Source organism: Zalophus californianus, chromosome 7 (assembly GCF_009762305.2).
Source record: "Zalophus californianus isolate mZalCal1 chromosome 7, mZalCal1.pri.v2, whole genome shotgun sequence".
NCBI lineage: Eukaryota > Metazoa > Chordata > Mammalia > Carnivora > Otariidae > Zalophus > Zalophus californianus.
In genome coordinates, this window is record NC_045601.1 from 79,930,024 (window position 1) to 79,947,292 (window position 17,269).

The 17,269-nt window shown below is 36.9% G+C and overlaps 1 non-coding gene across 1 annotated transcript; it reads right to left on the minus strand.

The window, feature by feature from the left end:
• Positions 1 to 450: 450 nt before the first annotated feature.
• On the minus strand, positions 451 to 559 carry LOC113928127. Its single transcript, XR_003521809.1, has one exon. It is a non-coding gene; the product is annotated as a U6 spliceosomal RNA (small nuclear RNA).
• Between the last annotated feature and the right edge of the window lie 16,710 nt (positions 560 to 17,269).

The window sequence follows — 17,269 nt, forward strand, 5'->3', positions numbered from 1 at the left end:
CAACAAAGGCAGGGATTTTTGCTTGTTTTGTTTGCTTCTATAGTCTCAAAACTCAGGACAGTAGTACTTTCACAATAAAAATTTGTTGAGCAAATCAGTTGAATAAATAATCTTATATCAGTAGCAAATGAAAGTTTTATCAATGAAATATTATTTAAAATTATTTTTTTGGAAAATAATATTAGCCAGGGGAGCCAAAACATGTAACACATAATTTAAAAGAAGCTCAAAAACTCAAGATGACTCTATAATGAAAAAATCTCCTGAGATGGGAGGTGGAGAAATTGGGCTCTGGGTGCTTTGCCATTAACTTGCAATAATAGGACTTTTGTCTGGTCATTTTAAACTTTGTGCACCTCCGTTTTCTCACCTGTGAATTGAAGATGTTGAAAGAGATTTCTACACTCTCTTCCACATCAGTATTAAATCCATGTGATGGTTTCAAAGGAATGATACCTGATGGGAGTTATGTATTTGCGTGTCATCCTTGCGCAGGGGCCATGCTAATCTTCTCTGTATCGTTCCAATTTTATAGTATATATGCTGCCAAAGCAAGCACCCTGTTGGGAGTTATGTAAAACCTAATTTGACCGGTTCTGTAGACTACTTCCATCAGTTGCTGGTCATTTTCTCATATTCTAAATTTATTAATGTTTCAGACAGCGATGACAATGGTGATGGGCAGGCGAATAATAGAAACAACAGTATCAACTTACAGGAAAAACTCTTTCTAGCAGATGAAGCTTTATCAGAATATAAAATAAAATAGGAAGCTAGGGGATGAGTAAGTAGGGAACAAAATAAGATGATGCATTTTTATCAGTCTCTTATGGTGTATTTGAATTTAAGTTGTGAATAGCAGGAAGAGGGTTGAATTGTAGACTGATCCAGGAAGACGGATTTTCTTGTTTGGAAAATTTCTTGTAGAATTTCACATGCTTCATAGACATAAAATCTGTTATCATTATTTTTAATAGTGATATGTCTTAGTAGATCTATCATTTGTATTTAATACATAAGAGTTTCTCATAGATTTGTATAAATTAGCAAAACAATGAATTTGATACAATAAAATGAATACCAGCCTCTTGAGAGTTGACACTTAGGTAAAATGCTATAACACATAGATCACGTTATTGAGGATTGCCTTGGGACAGGCTGCCATTGCTATTTATCCAAGTATACAACTATCTGGGGCTTTCATCGGGAATGAGAATTCTAGGACAAAAACAAAGATTTACCATGGAGCCTGAAACAGGCAGACAAGTAGCTTTAAACAGCAAGCAGTCTTTTCAGATTGATTTTTTTTTTTCTTTCATCAAGAGTCAGTGTCAGTGATGTCTGGCTTTCCCCAGGATTCATGACATAAAAATTTTATCTTAGGAAATGTTTGTTAAAAACAAACAGACAGGGCGCCTGGGTGTCTCAGTCGGTTAAGCATCAGACTCTTGGTTTTGGCTCAGGTTCTCAAGGTCATGGGACCCGCTCAGTGCCCAGTCTTTTTGTCCCTCTCCTTCCTCCCCCTCTGCCCCTTCCCCAACTCGTGCACCTGCTCTTTGCCCATGCTGCGCTCCAAGCACACCTGCATGCATTCTCTGTCTCTAAATGAATAAATAAAATCTTCAAAAACAAACAGACAGACAGTATTTAGTATGTACTTTTATCATACGATGCCTATAATGCCTATAATGTGGCACCAGAATTTTGTTGTATCTGTCCATAATTATTTATCTGGAATGTAAGTTTTGAAGGACCTGATTCTGGAAACACATAAGACTATCATAAAGATTTATGATTGGGTTTCCAGTAGAAACTTTTAAGAACCAAATGTTTTTTATTTTTGATTTATTATACTTTGAGCTGAATACGAAGGGAATGGGGGCATAATTCTTCTAAATCCTTTTTTAAAAGACTAAATAAAAAGTTTAAGACAGCTAAAATATGACCTCTCAAAAACTTCTCAGCAACTTTTTGAGAAAAAAAAAATTGTGATTGTAAGTCACATTGATGGTGAAACTAATTTTAAAATGAATTTTTACATAAATCTTAAGTTCAGTGTATCATTCATGAGGCTATTTGTAGTTAATTTTTCAAACATTGTATCTGAACCTAGTCACCTTTGTCTAAATGCTCTATTTTGGTCTTTGACTTTGAAATTCTCATTATTACATATTGGGTATCCCCTTGATTTTTGACTCATGTCATTTTCAAGGACATCATAAAAAATTATGTCATTAGAATTTATATTTCATATTTTTCCCATTCAAATTTGTCAACTATAGTCCTCTTGCTACAAGATTTCCTTATCCAATACGAATATTCTCTCTTCTCTTTATGCAGTTCTTCAAAGAATTCATCCAGTCCCAAATCTCCAACTCTAAACTTCAAGTTAGTTATCACCAAATCCATTCAGTTATTAATTCCATTGATAAATATTTATCGAGTATCTCCTGGCCTGCTAAGCACTGTGTTGAGAACAATGTTGAGAATTTCCCTCATCCCAGTCTTTCTTTCTTCTTGTTTATTCATTCATTCTTTTATTCAACCAATATTTAATAGACTGCTATTTTGTGCCAGGAAGAGTACTAAGTGGAGGAATTACAGTTTACAATTTGAGACATGAGAAATGTAAATGGACAATTTCAACTTTAAGAAGTAAGTGCTAGTATGATAAATGTTTTATACAGGAAGCTCTGGAAGATGGGTGGGCATGGAGGTTCAAGAAAGGGTTTTGCATTACTTAGTATCTTGCCTGAGATATCAAACCCAAGCCAATTGTCTTGGTCTAGATTTCTTTAGAAGCTGACCCTGAGACAAGGATTCAAGTGCAAATAGTTTATTTGGTAAGCTGGTAGACCAGTGGGGAAATGAAACAGGGAAGAGAAAGATGCCAATATAAAGTGTACGTGATCAAGCCGGTTACCACCATGGACAACTGGATCTTGATACCTCTAGGGAAATGGGAGAAACACTAAGGTATACAACTTAGAGTTACCTACCATCCTCTGCCCCAGGTTGAAGAATCTGGTTTTTATTCACAGCTCCCTGTCCACCATTGTCCACTTCTGGGGACACTGACTCTTTGTCACTTCTAGCTTTCCTTATGCATGGCCACATGTGCTCTTGAGGCTAAATAAAACCTTAAGACCGGTAAGTGCAGATATTTACAGTAAGCAGCCTTGGATGTATATAAATGAATGTTGCAGACATATGCACAGCGTAGCAACACCATCTGCTAAGCCAGGTAATTCATAGAAGGAATTTAACACAGGAAATTGGTTGTGAAGTTGTCAGAAGTGCTACAAGAACAAAGGGGAAAAGTGAGGTGATATCAAGATTAGCAACTGCAGGAAGCTAATATGACCCCTAGGGCAGGAGGAACACCGGGAGGAAAGAATATGTCCGGGCCAGGAGCCAGGGCTGTGCAGCAGAAGTCTGAATCACTGAGAAAACAAGGCAACCACTAGAGATGTGGATTGAAAAAGAGTCAGATAAAGATATACCCTGGTTTTGTCTATCTTCCTGTTCTCCAGAGTCCAGCCAGTACTTCCCATTGGCCAAACCCAGCTGAGAAGGCATTAGTCAGAGAAGCCCAGTAAGTGTGGCTTCAGGGATCAGGCCCTTGAAATACATAGCAGGGTAGAGAAGTGCAGGAGATAGACCTCAGCCAAGAGGCAAATAACAAGCCAGGTTTCTTTAGGATGTATTGCCTAAGCAGAGTTGTCAAGATTTCCCCCACCTAATTTTATTTTCACTTTTTGTCACCAAACCGCCTCTATTGCATTAAGGGTAGTCTCTTTCTAACCCTAAAAATGTGGTATACTCAGGTTGTTTTCCCAGTCTACAATCCTCCTTTCTACATCTAATTGTCTTCCAAAGTCCAGGTTATGACTGACCTTCCCAAATATCCTAGGTGACAACGATGTCCCCTTTTCTGGGAGTGTTTGTGTGTGTTTGTGTGTGAGACACACTACTGTATGCCACCGTGCATTTGTTCCTGTTTAATGAGTGTTTTACTTGACACTTCCCCACCTCCCTGAAGGGTAGGGACCTATATGAGTTAGAATTACATTGTGCTCTTTGATAGGAAAGCGAAAATGTCACTGACTACTTTTCTCTCTTGTGTAAACATGGATCATCTAGGCTGATATGACAGTTTTTCTACCGTCACGGATCTAAAGCCCTAATCCTAAATATATTGCTTCCACTTCATGATCTGAGTTAGCTCCTGTGAACCTAACCACTATGCCCACATTTTAGCTAGCAGGATGGAGGTCATGAGGAAGAGGAGACCAACCTCCTGGTAGATCATTTTAAGGTTATTTACACATCAGATGCACTTATAGCCACAGAATGACATAGTCACACTTGGATGCCAGAGAGTCTGGAATATTACTTATTCCAAGTAGTCCTATGTATTATGTTGGATCCTTTAAGAAGCAAACATCAAGATGGAATTCGCTGTGCAAAAGCTTAACGGGGGGGGGCGGTGCCCATGAAGAATAAAGGAAAGAGATTAGGAGCAGACAGGGAAGACTTTCAGATCATGATCGATGCAGATCTGACATCTGAGAAAGGAAGGAACTGAGTAGCAGTATAACTCTGAGAAAGTCTCAGGCAGGCCTGTAGGATGCCCCCGAGCAAAGATTTCCCGTTAAAGAAGTCCGAAGTTGGGCACGAGTGGTCCAGTTTGGCACCCAGGCTGTGCTCAATCCTCCCAACTGGCTGTCCCTGGCACGGGTCACGAGTGGCTCTCCTGCAGGTTGCTACACCAAGTGACCATGTCCCCTTGCTTCGATTATTATAGAATCTTCACAGAACCCTTCCTCGTACTTCTTTTCTACCCTGTTAACTTCCAATGCAATATTATATACATGGCTGTGGAATATTATACACATGTGCTTCATGGGTAATTTGCTCACTTTCAATGTAAGTTCAGACTCTAGTTTTTTCCTCGTTTTCAAAACCACACATTTAGAGAGGCTTTCAGATGTAACAAGATTATGAGTTCCAACATATCTCCGAAAGCCAAGGAAATTTTTCTAAGAGAGATGGGATTTTATTAGTTGTTTAATGGAAGTTGTTAAAGGGGATGAACACTGACAAAGGCAACATAATATTATGGGTTTATAGAATTCAGAATGAAGGAAATGAACACATATAATTTCATAGATGAAATCTAGTTCAACTTCTGCTATTAGGGAACAGCTGAGGAAAAGGAGGCACAGATAATAATCTACCTAAGTTCTCACAGTACACTGAGGCATTGTTAGGCCTACGTCCCTGGTCTCCCAATTTCCCAATATTATGGTGTGTGCTCTGCTCTGCCTCTCTTTTTGGCTCGGGCTTTATCACAAAACTTTGCTAACTGGTAAATTCTATTTGGAGGTCATATCCTACAAAAGGAATTGAACAGAAATAAAGTGACTTGGGGTTTTAAAGGTCAGGCCAAAACGGCTATTTTCCTGGAGAATGAAAGACTTTGTTATACCCATTAAGCATAATAATTGGTGACTGTCATAATGCCTTATGCTCTGGTTAAACTAATCAACAGAATCTGTAAAATATCAACCCACTCACTGCTTACACTAGGAGATACTTCTGGAGAAATGCTAGGCTTTCGTATTAATTGGAAAAAAATTGCACATAATGGGTTTGTCTAAATGGTCTGATGCCTTAGGCTGTCAAATCTTCACAGTCCAGATCTGGAGGATCACTGTCTTGGGCATAAAGATGCAAACCCCTTCATCTTCCCAAAGTTGTTCACCTGCAGTATTCGAGGATTGCTGCATGAATCACAAGGAATAGTAGTTTGCTACTCCTTCTCCCATTATTGTTAAGCAGAAAATAAACTGCAAAGCTAAACACTCACCCCAGGCTCACTTACATCTTCATTTCCGTACCTCTGAGAATTCAGGTGCATTCTCAACAAGTTTACAGCTTCATAAGACATTAATATAGCACTTCGGTTGCAGTAATGTTCTGCCAAGTGCAGTGCTCAGAATGGCATCATGTGTACTACTAATAGTGCATTAAATCTGTCTCAGATCCTGCCAACCCCCATGATCAAGGCTGTTCCTGGGGAGCTGTTTGAAGAGACTGCTGATGCTCAGTATTGATAACAAGGAGCCAAGGGTGAAGGCTGCATTCACTACTGATACTGTGTCTTCTTTTACAATAAACACCTACAGCTTTCTTTTCTCTTTTGGACCCTGATGTCATAATGATCATCAGAGAAAGGTCCTCAGCAGAGAGAAGGTAACTGGTCCAATTAGGTAACAATAAATGCATCATGTAAACTCCGGGAACAAGATAAAAAACCAGTTGGATCAGGGTTGTGCTAGTTTGTCCTGACTTTTCTGCTGTTTCCCAGTCACACTTAGGAATAAGTGCCCAGGTAATTAATTGTGTCACGTTTTATCAAATAGTGAGAGCTTAGCTGCAAGTAACAGAATATTCAGACAGGAGTGGCTCAGACAGTAAGAACATTACTATCTTATAGAGTAAGAAATCTGGAAATAGATGGTTCCAGGATTTATTTAGGGATTCAATGACATCATCAAGGGTTAAGGATCTTGTCATTTTCCCAATCTACCATCCAACATTGACTATGTTCATGGTCATTATAGTTGGTCAGAGACCACATTGACCAGTTATTAATTTAAAAAATAAAAATCTGGGACATATGGTTGGCTCAGTCTGTTAAGTGTCTGCCTTCAGCTCAGGTCATGATCCCGGGGTCCTGGAATCAAGTCCCGAATTGGGATCCTTGCTCAGCTGCGAGCCTGCTTCTCCCTCTGCCTGCCACTCCCCCTGCTTGTGCTCTCTCTCCCTCTGACAAATAAATAAATAAATAAAATATTAAAAAAAATAAAAAACAGAAATCCCTAATTCCCAGTGGAATTTATAAGTGCAATTTATAAACTTTGCGAAAAATAATAGAGGCTAATACTTCTATGACATTATCCTAGGGAAGGAGGAACTCTTCAAGAAGTCACACAAAATTTTAAAAATCATAAAAATTATTAACTATTATTAAAATTAACATGTTCTATTCATCAAATTGGTATAAAGAGTAAAGATATAAACCACAAACTAAAAAATATTTATAACACAGATAGACAATGAAGGAATACATTCAGAATATGTATATATTCAGTATAATACTTATCAATTAATAAAAATATAAACACTCAAATAGAAAAATGAGCAAAAGATATGATTGTATAGCAGAGGCAGAAAAGGGCCCTTAATCACATAAAAGATATGTTCAACCTATTTAATAGTTAGGTAATTTGATAGTTAAAACCATAGCTGCAATGGATTGAATTTTTGTCCCCCAACAATTCATATGGTGAGGCTCTAACTGCTGATGTGATGCTATTTGGAGATGAGGCCTTTAGAAGGTTTTCATTAGTTTATGAGGGTGGGGCCCTCAGTATGGGATTACTGGCCTTATAAGAAGAGAAAGAGAGCCTTCTCTTGCCACGTGAGGTCATGCTGAGAAGGTAGCCGTCTGCAAGCTAGGGAGAGAGCTCTCACCAGAACTTGACTATGTTAGCACCCTGATCTCAAACTTCGAGCCCCCAAAACTGTGAGAAAACAAATTTCTGTTTTTAAGCCACCCAGTCTATTATGGCATTTTGTTATGGCAACCAGAGCCAATGAAGACAGTAACATACATCAGATTGGCAGCTATTAAAAAATGAGATCATGTCATGTGTGTTGGCCAATTTGTGGATTAAAAGAAATCACATCCACTGCTTGTGGGTGAATAAACTGGAATAACCATGTTGGAAAATAGTTTGGCATTCCATAGAAAATCTGAGCATGTAAACATTCTACCTTTCACCTAGAAATTAGGGAAACACTTCCAAATGTGCACCGGGAAACAAGCACGTGAATGTGTAAAAACAGCTTTGTCCATCATGGCCTAAAACTAGAATAATCCTGAATGTTTATCAACAGCAAAATTGACAAATACATTGTGATACATTTATAACACATAAGAATGCTGTACTACAGTGAAAATAAACTGTAACTAACCCACAGGGTTAGTGTCCAAAAGATAATATAAAATGAAAGACACAAGTCACAAAGAATTCTTACAATACGATTTCATCAATGTGAAGTTCAAAAACAGGTAAAACAAAATTTCATTTTATTTTATTTTTTATTCAAATATAATATGTAGTGTTATATTAGTTTCAGGTGTATAATATGATGATTCAACAATTCTATTCGTTTTTCAGTGCTCGTCAAGGTAAGTGTACTCTAAATCCCTTGCGGCTATTCTACCCATCCCCTCACCCGTTTCCCTGCTGGCAACCACCAGTTTGTTCTTTGTATTTAGGGGTCTGGTTTTTTTGTTTGTCTCTTTTTTCTTTGTTTATTCATTTGTTTTGTTTCTTAAATTCCACATATGAGTGAAATCATATGGTATTTGTCTTTCTCTGACTTATTTCACTTAGCATAATACCCTCTAGGTCCATCCATGTTGTTGCAAATGGCAAGACTTCATTCTTTTTATAACCAAGTAATATTTGATTATATATATATATATATAATATATATATACACACACACACACCACGGCTTCTTTATCCTTTCATCTATTGCTTCCATATCTTGGCTATTGTAAACAATGCTGCAATAAACACAGGGGTGCATATATCCTTTTGAATCTTTTCATTTAATTTGGGTAAATATGCAGTAGTGGAATTACTGGATCATATGGCAATTCTATTTTTTAATTTTTTCAGGAATGTCCATACTGTCTTCCACATTTGGCCAATTTGGAGGTAGGATGTTTACATGCTCAGATTTTCTAGGGAATGCCAAACTGTTTTCCAACATGGTTGTTGCAATTTATTCACCCATAAGAAGTGGATGTGATTTCTTTTAATCCACAAATTGGCCATTGCATTCCTACCAACAGTGCAGAGGTTTCCATTTTCTCCACATCCTCTCTAACACTTAGTTCTTGTGTTTCTGATTTTAGCCATTCTGACAGAAGTGCGATGGTATCCCATTGAGGTTTGATTTGCATGTCCCTAATGATGAGTGATATTGAGCATCTTTATATATGTCTGTTGGCCATTGTATGTCTTCTTTGGAAAAAATGTCTGTCCAGGTCCTCTGCCCATTTTTTAATTAGATTATTTGTTTGTTTGTTTGATTTTTTGGTGTTGAGTTGTGTAAGTTCTTTTTTATTTTAAGATTTTATTTATTTATTTGACAGAGAGAGAGATAGTAAGAGAGGGAACACAAGCAGGGGGAGTGGGAGAGGGAGAAGCAGGCTTCTCGCAGAGCAGGGATCCCAATGCGGGCCTTGATCGCAGGACCCTGGGATCGTGACCTGAGCCGAAGGCAGACGCTTAGCGACTGAGCCACCCAGGCGCCCCGAGTTGTGTAAGTTCTTTATGTATTTTGGATAGTAACTCCTTACTGGATATATCCATTTGCAAATATCTTCTCCCATTCTTTGATTGCCTTTTTGTTTTATTGATGGTTTCCTTCTCTGTGCAAAAGCTTCTTATTTTGGTGTAGTCCTAACAGTTTAATTTTGCATTTGCTTCCTGTGGCTGAGGAGACATATCTAGAAAAATGTGTCTATAGGCAATGTCAGAGAAATTACTGCCTATGATTTCTTCTTGGATTTTTATGGTTTCAGGTCTTACATTCAGGTCTTTAATCCATTATTAGGTAAAATTGACATACAATCGATATGTATATTCCAGGGGTAAAATCAGATACATATTGGCATATGCATGTATCTGTGAAACCATCACCATAATCAAAACAGTGAACATATTCATCACGCCCAAAGTTTCCTTCTGCACCTTTGTAATCCCTCTTTTTCATCTCCTTCTGTGTCACGTCCCCCATTCTTATCACAAATCTGTCTTTTATTACTATGTGTTAGTCTTTTCTAGAGTTTTCTATAATTGAAACTATCCAGTATGACTATTTCTTGATCTGTCTTCTTTCATTCAGAATAATCATTTTGAGATCAACTATGCTGTTGTTATAGCAATAGTTCATTCTTTTTTATTACTGAATATTATTGTATGGATATACCACAAGGTATTTTATCCATTCACCTGTTGGCTGACATTTCAATAGTTTCCTGGTTTGGGCTATTATTAATAAAACTGCTATGAACATTCCTGTAAAAGTCTCTGTATGCACATTTATTTCCTTTTCTCTTCAAGTGGGATGTCTGAATCATTGTTAGGTGTGTGCTCAAATATTTAAGAAATTTCCAAATTGTTTTCCTAAAAGCTTGTACCATTTTACATTTCCACTAGGAGGATATGAGCATTCTAACTTCTCCACATCCTTGCCCAAACATGGTATGGTTTGGTTTTTTAAATTTTAGACATTCTGATAGGTGTGAAGTAGTATTTCATTGTGGTTTTGATTTGCATTTCCCTAATTCACATAGTAACTGATGATATTGAACATCTTTTCATATCATTATTTGCCATCCACCTATCCTTTGGTGAACTGCCATCTATCCTTTGGTAAAATATTTTGCTCATTTTTAAATTTGGTATTTGGGTTTTTATAGCATTATTACTGCGCTTTAAAAAAGTTCATTACATATTCTAGATACAAGTTCTTTATCAATAAGCTTTGCAAATATTTATTCCTAGTCTGTGGACTTATCTTTTCATTCTCTTGATAGTGTCTTTCAAGGAGCAGAAATGCTTTAATTTTGATGAGGTACAATTTAAAAAATTATTCTTTAATGGATTATGCTTTTGGTATTATATTTAAGAAATCTTTGTCTAACCCAAGTTCACTAAGACTTTCTCTTACATTTTCTTCTGGCAGTTTTATAGTTTTAAGTTTTTTTATTAGGTCTATAACCTCTTTGAATTGTTTTTTATATGATATGAGGTATGGATTCAAGTTCATGTTTTTGGTTTTTTTTTGCATTTGGACAAATATTCCAATGTTCCAGCACCATTTGTTAATAAGACTGTCATTTGTCCACTAAGTTAACTTTTGTACCTTTGTTAAAAAATTGGTCATCCCTATTTGTATGGGTTCATTTCAGGATTCTTTATTCTAAAATAATATATATATATATTTAAAGATTTTATTTATTTATTTGACAGAGAGAGAGAGAGACAGTGAGAGAGGGAACACAGCAGGGGGAGTGAGAGGGGGAGAAGCAGACTTCCTGCTGAGCAGGGAGCCCGAGGCAGGGCTCAATCCCAGGACCCTGAGATCATGACCTGAGCCGAAGGCAGATGCCCAACGACTGAGCCACCCAGGTGCCCCTAAAATAATGTATTTTAAAACAATACATAAACAAGGGATTGAACTATAAATAAAAGAAAAAGAAGGACTAAAAAATTTCAGGGTCATGATTACCTTCACGTGAGTTGCTAGAGCAGCGAAGTATGAGATCAAGGAAAGGCTTTTAGGACACAAAATGTTCTGTTTTTTAAAGCTGGGTTATAAATATAAGCTGTTTGGTTTTATTATTAGTCTTTAAACTTGACTTATACATTACAGAAAATCTATTTTATAAATTATACTCTATAAGCCTTATATTTCATTACAAAAAGTACCCCCAAACTGACTTCTCCATAGCTTCTATTAGTCAAAACTGGTTTACATGATGCCCCCCAAAACAACATTGCCAAAGGAGAGTTGAATTTTTATGGGTCTCAAGGTGACCAAAGCCAATGTGCTGTTATTAAGCTATTTTCTCATTGCCTCAAACCCATTCTTCTATACAGATTTCCTCCCTTATCCACAGGTTTTCTTTCTGCGGTTTCAGTAACCCAGGGCCAAGTGCCATTGGGAAGCAAATGATCCTCCTTCTGACATATCACCAGAAGGTCAGAAGTAGTCTAACACTACATCACAGTGCCTACGTCATTCACTTCATCTCCTTATGTAGGTTGTTTATCATCTCCCATCATCACAAAAGAAGGGTGAGAACAGTACAATAAGATATTTTGAGAGAGAGGCCACATTCATGTTACTTTTATTACAGTATATTACAGTTACAATTGGTCTATTTTATTATTAGTTACTGTTGTTAATCTCTTACTGTGCCTAATTTATAAGTTAAAATTTGTCTTAAGTATGCATGTAGAGGAAAAACATGCTAGTATATAGGGTTCAGTACTATCTGTGGTTTCAGGCATCCACTCAGGGTCTTGGAATGTGCCCCCCACAGTTAAGGGGGGACCATGAACTTTGCTTTGTGAAGCCAGGGCTGAAACTGCAAACATTTCCCCTTTGCCAACTCCCTCTCTGTTAGGCTGACAGCAGAGGGCACTAGAGGCAGCTTGGAAGGCAGCAGGCTAGAAAAGGGATAGGAAACTTCCTGCTCTGCATCCTGTTTCTGTTAGCAGCTCCAGGCAATGGTTCTTTCCCCAGGCAATTGGTTCCAATCTTCAGATGGTATTCTGCATTTCTAGACTAGTCACAGAGTTACCAACACCAGAAAGTGCCCCCCTTTGCCTTGGTCTGAATTCAGATCTCCTCCCATTTTCTAGGATCTGATAAACTGAATTCTTCCCTTTGTTCCCCTCAAGACCTGGGGCTGGAAGCCGCTTCCTACATTTTCTATCATCTTTACCTCACAATTCCCTCTTTGCCTTGTAGTCTTCGAAAAACCTTCCAGTTAACCAATTCTCTGTATCAAAATCACTCTTAAAATAGCTGTAGTGGTTTCAGTTTTGCTGACTTGACTCTGAGTATGTCATTCACATTAGCTTTTTCTTTCTGGAAGATATGGTAGCTCCCAAGAGGAAGTTATACATAAAAGCTACTACACAACGTTTTTTAAACTTTTTAATCACGTGGTTTGTTACAATAAGAGCAAGTCTTAGACTAAATTCCTCTACACACTCCAACATCTACTACCCAGCAGGAACAAAACTGGTACAATAAATTTTGTAATTCATTGAAGTCCCAGCTTTTATCTTTATAAACGCTTGAAAAAAAAAAAAAACACTTTGTAAGATAGGTTCATTAGAGGCAGATCCAACATACTGTAGTGGCAGAGTTCAGCTAGCCTTCTAGTCAGATCAGGTGGGAAGACCCTCCAGAAACATTTTAACACAGTTCTAAAGCCTAAGTTAAGGACTCAGCTTTAGTTCTAAGGACCATAGGCTATTGAGCTCACTAAGTTCTTATACCCATCCTATGCAATAATGAAAAGGCCAATCTACACATCTTGAACAACACTTAGTCAACAGATGAAAAAATAGTTTCTAACAAGCTCTCTGGTGCTTTTTAGAAATAATAGTAGTAAGGGGTGCCTGGATGGCTCAGTAGGTTAAGGGTCCAACTCTTGATCTCAGATCTCAGGTTTGTAAGTTTGAGCCCCATATTGGAGCCCACTTAAAAAAAAAAAAAAAGAATGGTAGTGAAAACACCTATAGTTAGTTGTGTCTGAACTGTATACACGTGACTAGAATCTTTTCAATTCTGACTGTCTATTCCAGGATTAGAGTATTTCAAATGATAACTAACCACCCCAGGAGTATACAAAAAACAATACATATCCACGCACTGTACACATGGAGCATAAGTGTGCGTGTGTAAGTGTGTGTGTGTAAGTGTGCATGTGTACTCCTCAGTAATGAAGTATTACATTGTAATTTATACTTAGTATAGCATCAAGCATGGTTCATTCATATCCTAAGGCTGGAAGAAAAGACATCCCTGGACACATTGCCTCTCCTTGCTTAAATAATACTGGGGTTCTATTATCAAGACCAACAATATCTGCCTCAAGGCAAAATACATTTTCTAGATTTGTAAATCTTTACATGTTAGGCTGGTAGAATTTAACTTTATTGGATTGTATGAGGAAGATTAAAATTTTATTTGTGACTCTAGTATTTATATAAATGTTTCCATATTTCACCCAGAGCAGTTCTGGTTTATTTTTTTTTTATTAATTTTTTATTATTATGTTATGTTAATCACCATACATTATATCATTAGTTTTTGATGTAGTGTTCCATGATTCATTACTTGCATATAACACCCAGTGCTCCATGCAGTACGTGCCCTCCTTAATACCCATCACCAGGGTAACCCATCCCCCCACCCCCTCCCCTCTAGAACCCTCAGTTTGTTTCTCAGAGTCCATCATCTCTCATGGTTCATCTCCCCCTCCGATTTCCCCTTATCTTAGTACATTATCGGTAAGAACTCCTTCCAGTTTCAATAGTGATAGGGTTTGGACAATGCAATATTCAATAATTCTAGTAAATAGAGGAATAAAATGAATCATGTCGATTTTCATTGTCAACATGCTCACTTAGTTTGGGTGGAAACATAAAATGCTATATAAGGCACCTGGGTTGCTCAGATGGTTAAGCGTCTGCCTTTGGCTCAGGTCATGATCCTGGGGTCCTGGGATCGAGTCCCTCGTCGGGCTCCCTGCTCCTTGGGGAGCCTGCTTCTCCCTCTGCCTCTGCCTCTCTCTCTCTCATGAATAAATATTAAAAAATATATTAAAAAATAAATAAAATAAAATGCTATATAGTCCCTAAAAATGTTCTCTATTAAGGTGGAAAGGTATATTATTATTTAAATTTATTTTCAGAACTGCATAAGTTTTACTTTCTACACTTCTAACCCTCTACATGTCCATACGAGTTCTAAGTATGAAATTAAAGTATTTTTTTCTGCATATTGGGAGAATGTGGTATGTAATTAAAATGAAAAATTAAAATTTGATGAGAAAACTCTGTTCTCTGTTTTCTAACAAATGAAATATCAATGTGTTCTTAGATTATAGATGAGAGTTTTCAACCAAGAAATGTAAATTGATTTGGAGTGATTTAGTGCGACTCACTGCATCTGTACTAATTATACAAAGTAAGAAATCATCTTTAACTCAGAAATCTCAAAATCTGCTGCAATGTTAGTGAAAGCATTACTAGCTAAAACCTCTGGCTTTTAATTCAACTGATCAAAGCCATTTAAAGGAATAAAAAAATGTGCAGAACCAGAGAGACACTTAAAAGTTCAAGCGGTAGGAAAGAAGATGTTTGTGTGCAACAGGTATCTTGAAACTACAGTAATTAGCCTTGAGTTAAGAGCTGAGCAAAAACCCAAAGGTTAAACCTGAGACAAAATTACTGCATCTGATATATGCAAAAGATGTCATATTCATAAACAGGTTTTAAAAGGCTTTTTTCTCCAATATTTGCATACAAGAGAGAATAGAAATCTTCATATTGCCATATTAGCTTAGAGGTGTAGAGCTCTTGATTTTCTTAAAGGTGCTTAAGAGAAAATTCTTTGTAGAAGCTCTGAAGAGGATTTGGAAATAACCCCCAGAGATGAAGTTACATGTTCCTGGGATCCAGCTGAAAAACATGGCCCCTAAATCCAGACGTGTTAAGTTAATGGGTCTGGGAACATTAAGTCTAATATAATTTTCAGTCCTGACTTTCTGCTCTTTCCTGCATAAGGCAGGCTGCAAATAATCTACAATCCCTTCCCTTCCATCATATTTATAAAGGTAACAGGCCGTCCTGCTTATCTCTCCTAATCAGGCCAGGTGTAGGAATGGTAGGCTTTGTATAATTTTCAGCTCTGGGCCGTAAAGGTCATTGATGACAAAATGTTTTGATTTCTCTTATTCACTGTAGAACTATTTACTGTAAAATACCCCTATAATGGAAATTTAAAGAGATTTACTTTGTCTAGCCTTAAGAAGATAAAGTGTAGAGAAGATATTTAATTTCATTCTGAAGTCTATTCTCTGACAGTGGTTTTCAGTTCTATTAAAGGTCAGGACAAAAGGTACAGAGCAAAAGAACAAGAGAAACATAGGGTAGATGTTAGAGACTTTTGGGTTTTAATTTGGGAATTACTAGAATTTATTGGCCAGATGTTTGTTCTTCTGAAGGTACTTAAGGAAAGGGTACCAAATCATCGTTTTCCTGGGAAGTTTGGAATGCTATCTTTGCTGGACCAGAGTAAGCAGTGGTTAAGTGAGTAATGCTACTTTTTTTTTGAAGTTGACTATGTGCAGTTTTTTTCTCTCTCTCTCATCTGTCATCTATCAGTCACCTAAAGTACTTTATAACTATAAGTGTATTTTATTAATCTAAATTTATAAAACCAACCTAGCAATCAGTAAGAACTCCTTTGAGGAACCTAATTCCTCAAATGATATACTTGAAGCTTTATAGTAGATTGAACATTAAAACTGCTATTTGTACGAGAGTGTGAATGAATGTGTGTGTGTGTGTGTGTGTGTGTGTGTGTGTGTGTGTTTTGAAAGCATCGTATCAGGAAAATCCTGTTTCCTCTAGGTCGCTACAAAACTAACAAGAACAACAAAGTCCTCAATTAAGCTGCTGAGGAGAGTTGGAGAAGTCAGGTACTATACGGAATCAGGAAATAACTGTTTCAGACCTGAATCACTAACATATATATCTAGTGACTCCCTCAGTGGGTCAGACTTGAATCTGAAAAGGGATAATGACTTGTTTCTCAACAAGTTTGAATCTTTACTGTTTGGCAGAAACCAATAAAAGATCTCATGCCATTATAAGATATTTAATGTGGCCATTAAGAACCTCAGCTCCCTCCATGCCTGACTCTGGCAGATAATCTCTCCAATAATTAAAAATAGGCAAATTTATTTAGTTTTGACTATTGAGTCCGTTTTTTAATTTTCAACTTCATTGCTGACATTTTATCTTCAGCCATAAGTACAAGATCATTTTCAAATTCAGTTTAGTTATTCTGTTAAAATATCAGCAATATGCTAGCTACTAGGGCCATGTATTTGTTTTATTTCAAATAGCTTTGGCAACATCTTATTTCATAGCCGATGAATGATGTTATTGAAAAGAAAATTCTAAAACTTACTACCTATACCCTTAATGAAGAATTAAAAATGTCTTAATAAAATTGATGCTTTTGTATGATATTATCCAATACTCTTGAAAGACGTTAGCATCTTCTTAATAGTGACTTCATGTTTATCCAATACTTAGGGATTGAACACATTTTAGCAATAACTTTTATGTGAATCTAAGCCATTTAGCTTCTGATATTGCTCCATTTTTGTGGTTTCTTGAAAATTTTTAAAAAGCTGCTCAAACAATTATCAGTGTATTGCTCTAATCCACGTATACATATACATTACTTATACAGACACATATACGTGTATATGTATGTAAACATATGTTCATATCAAACATACTCCAGTATTTTACAAATAGGTGATACCCCTTGTCATAACTGTCTGCATGAACATATT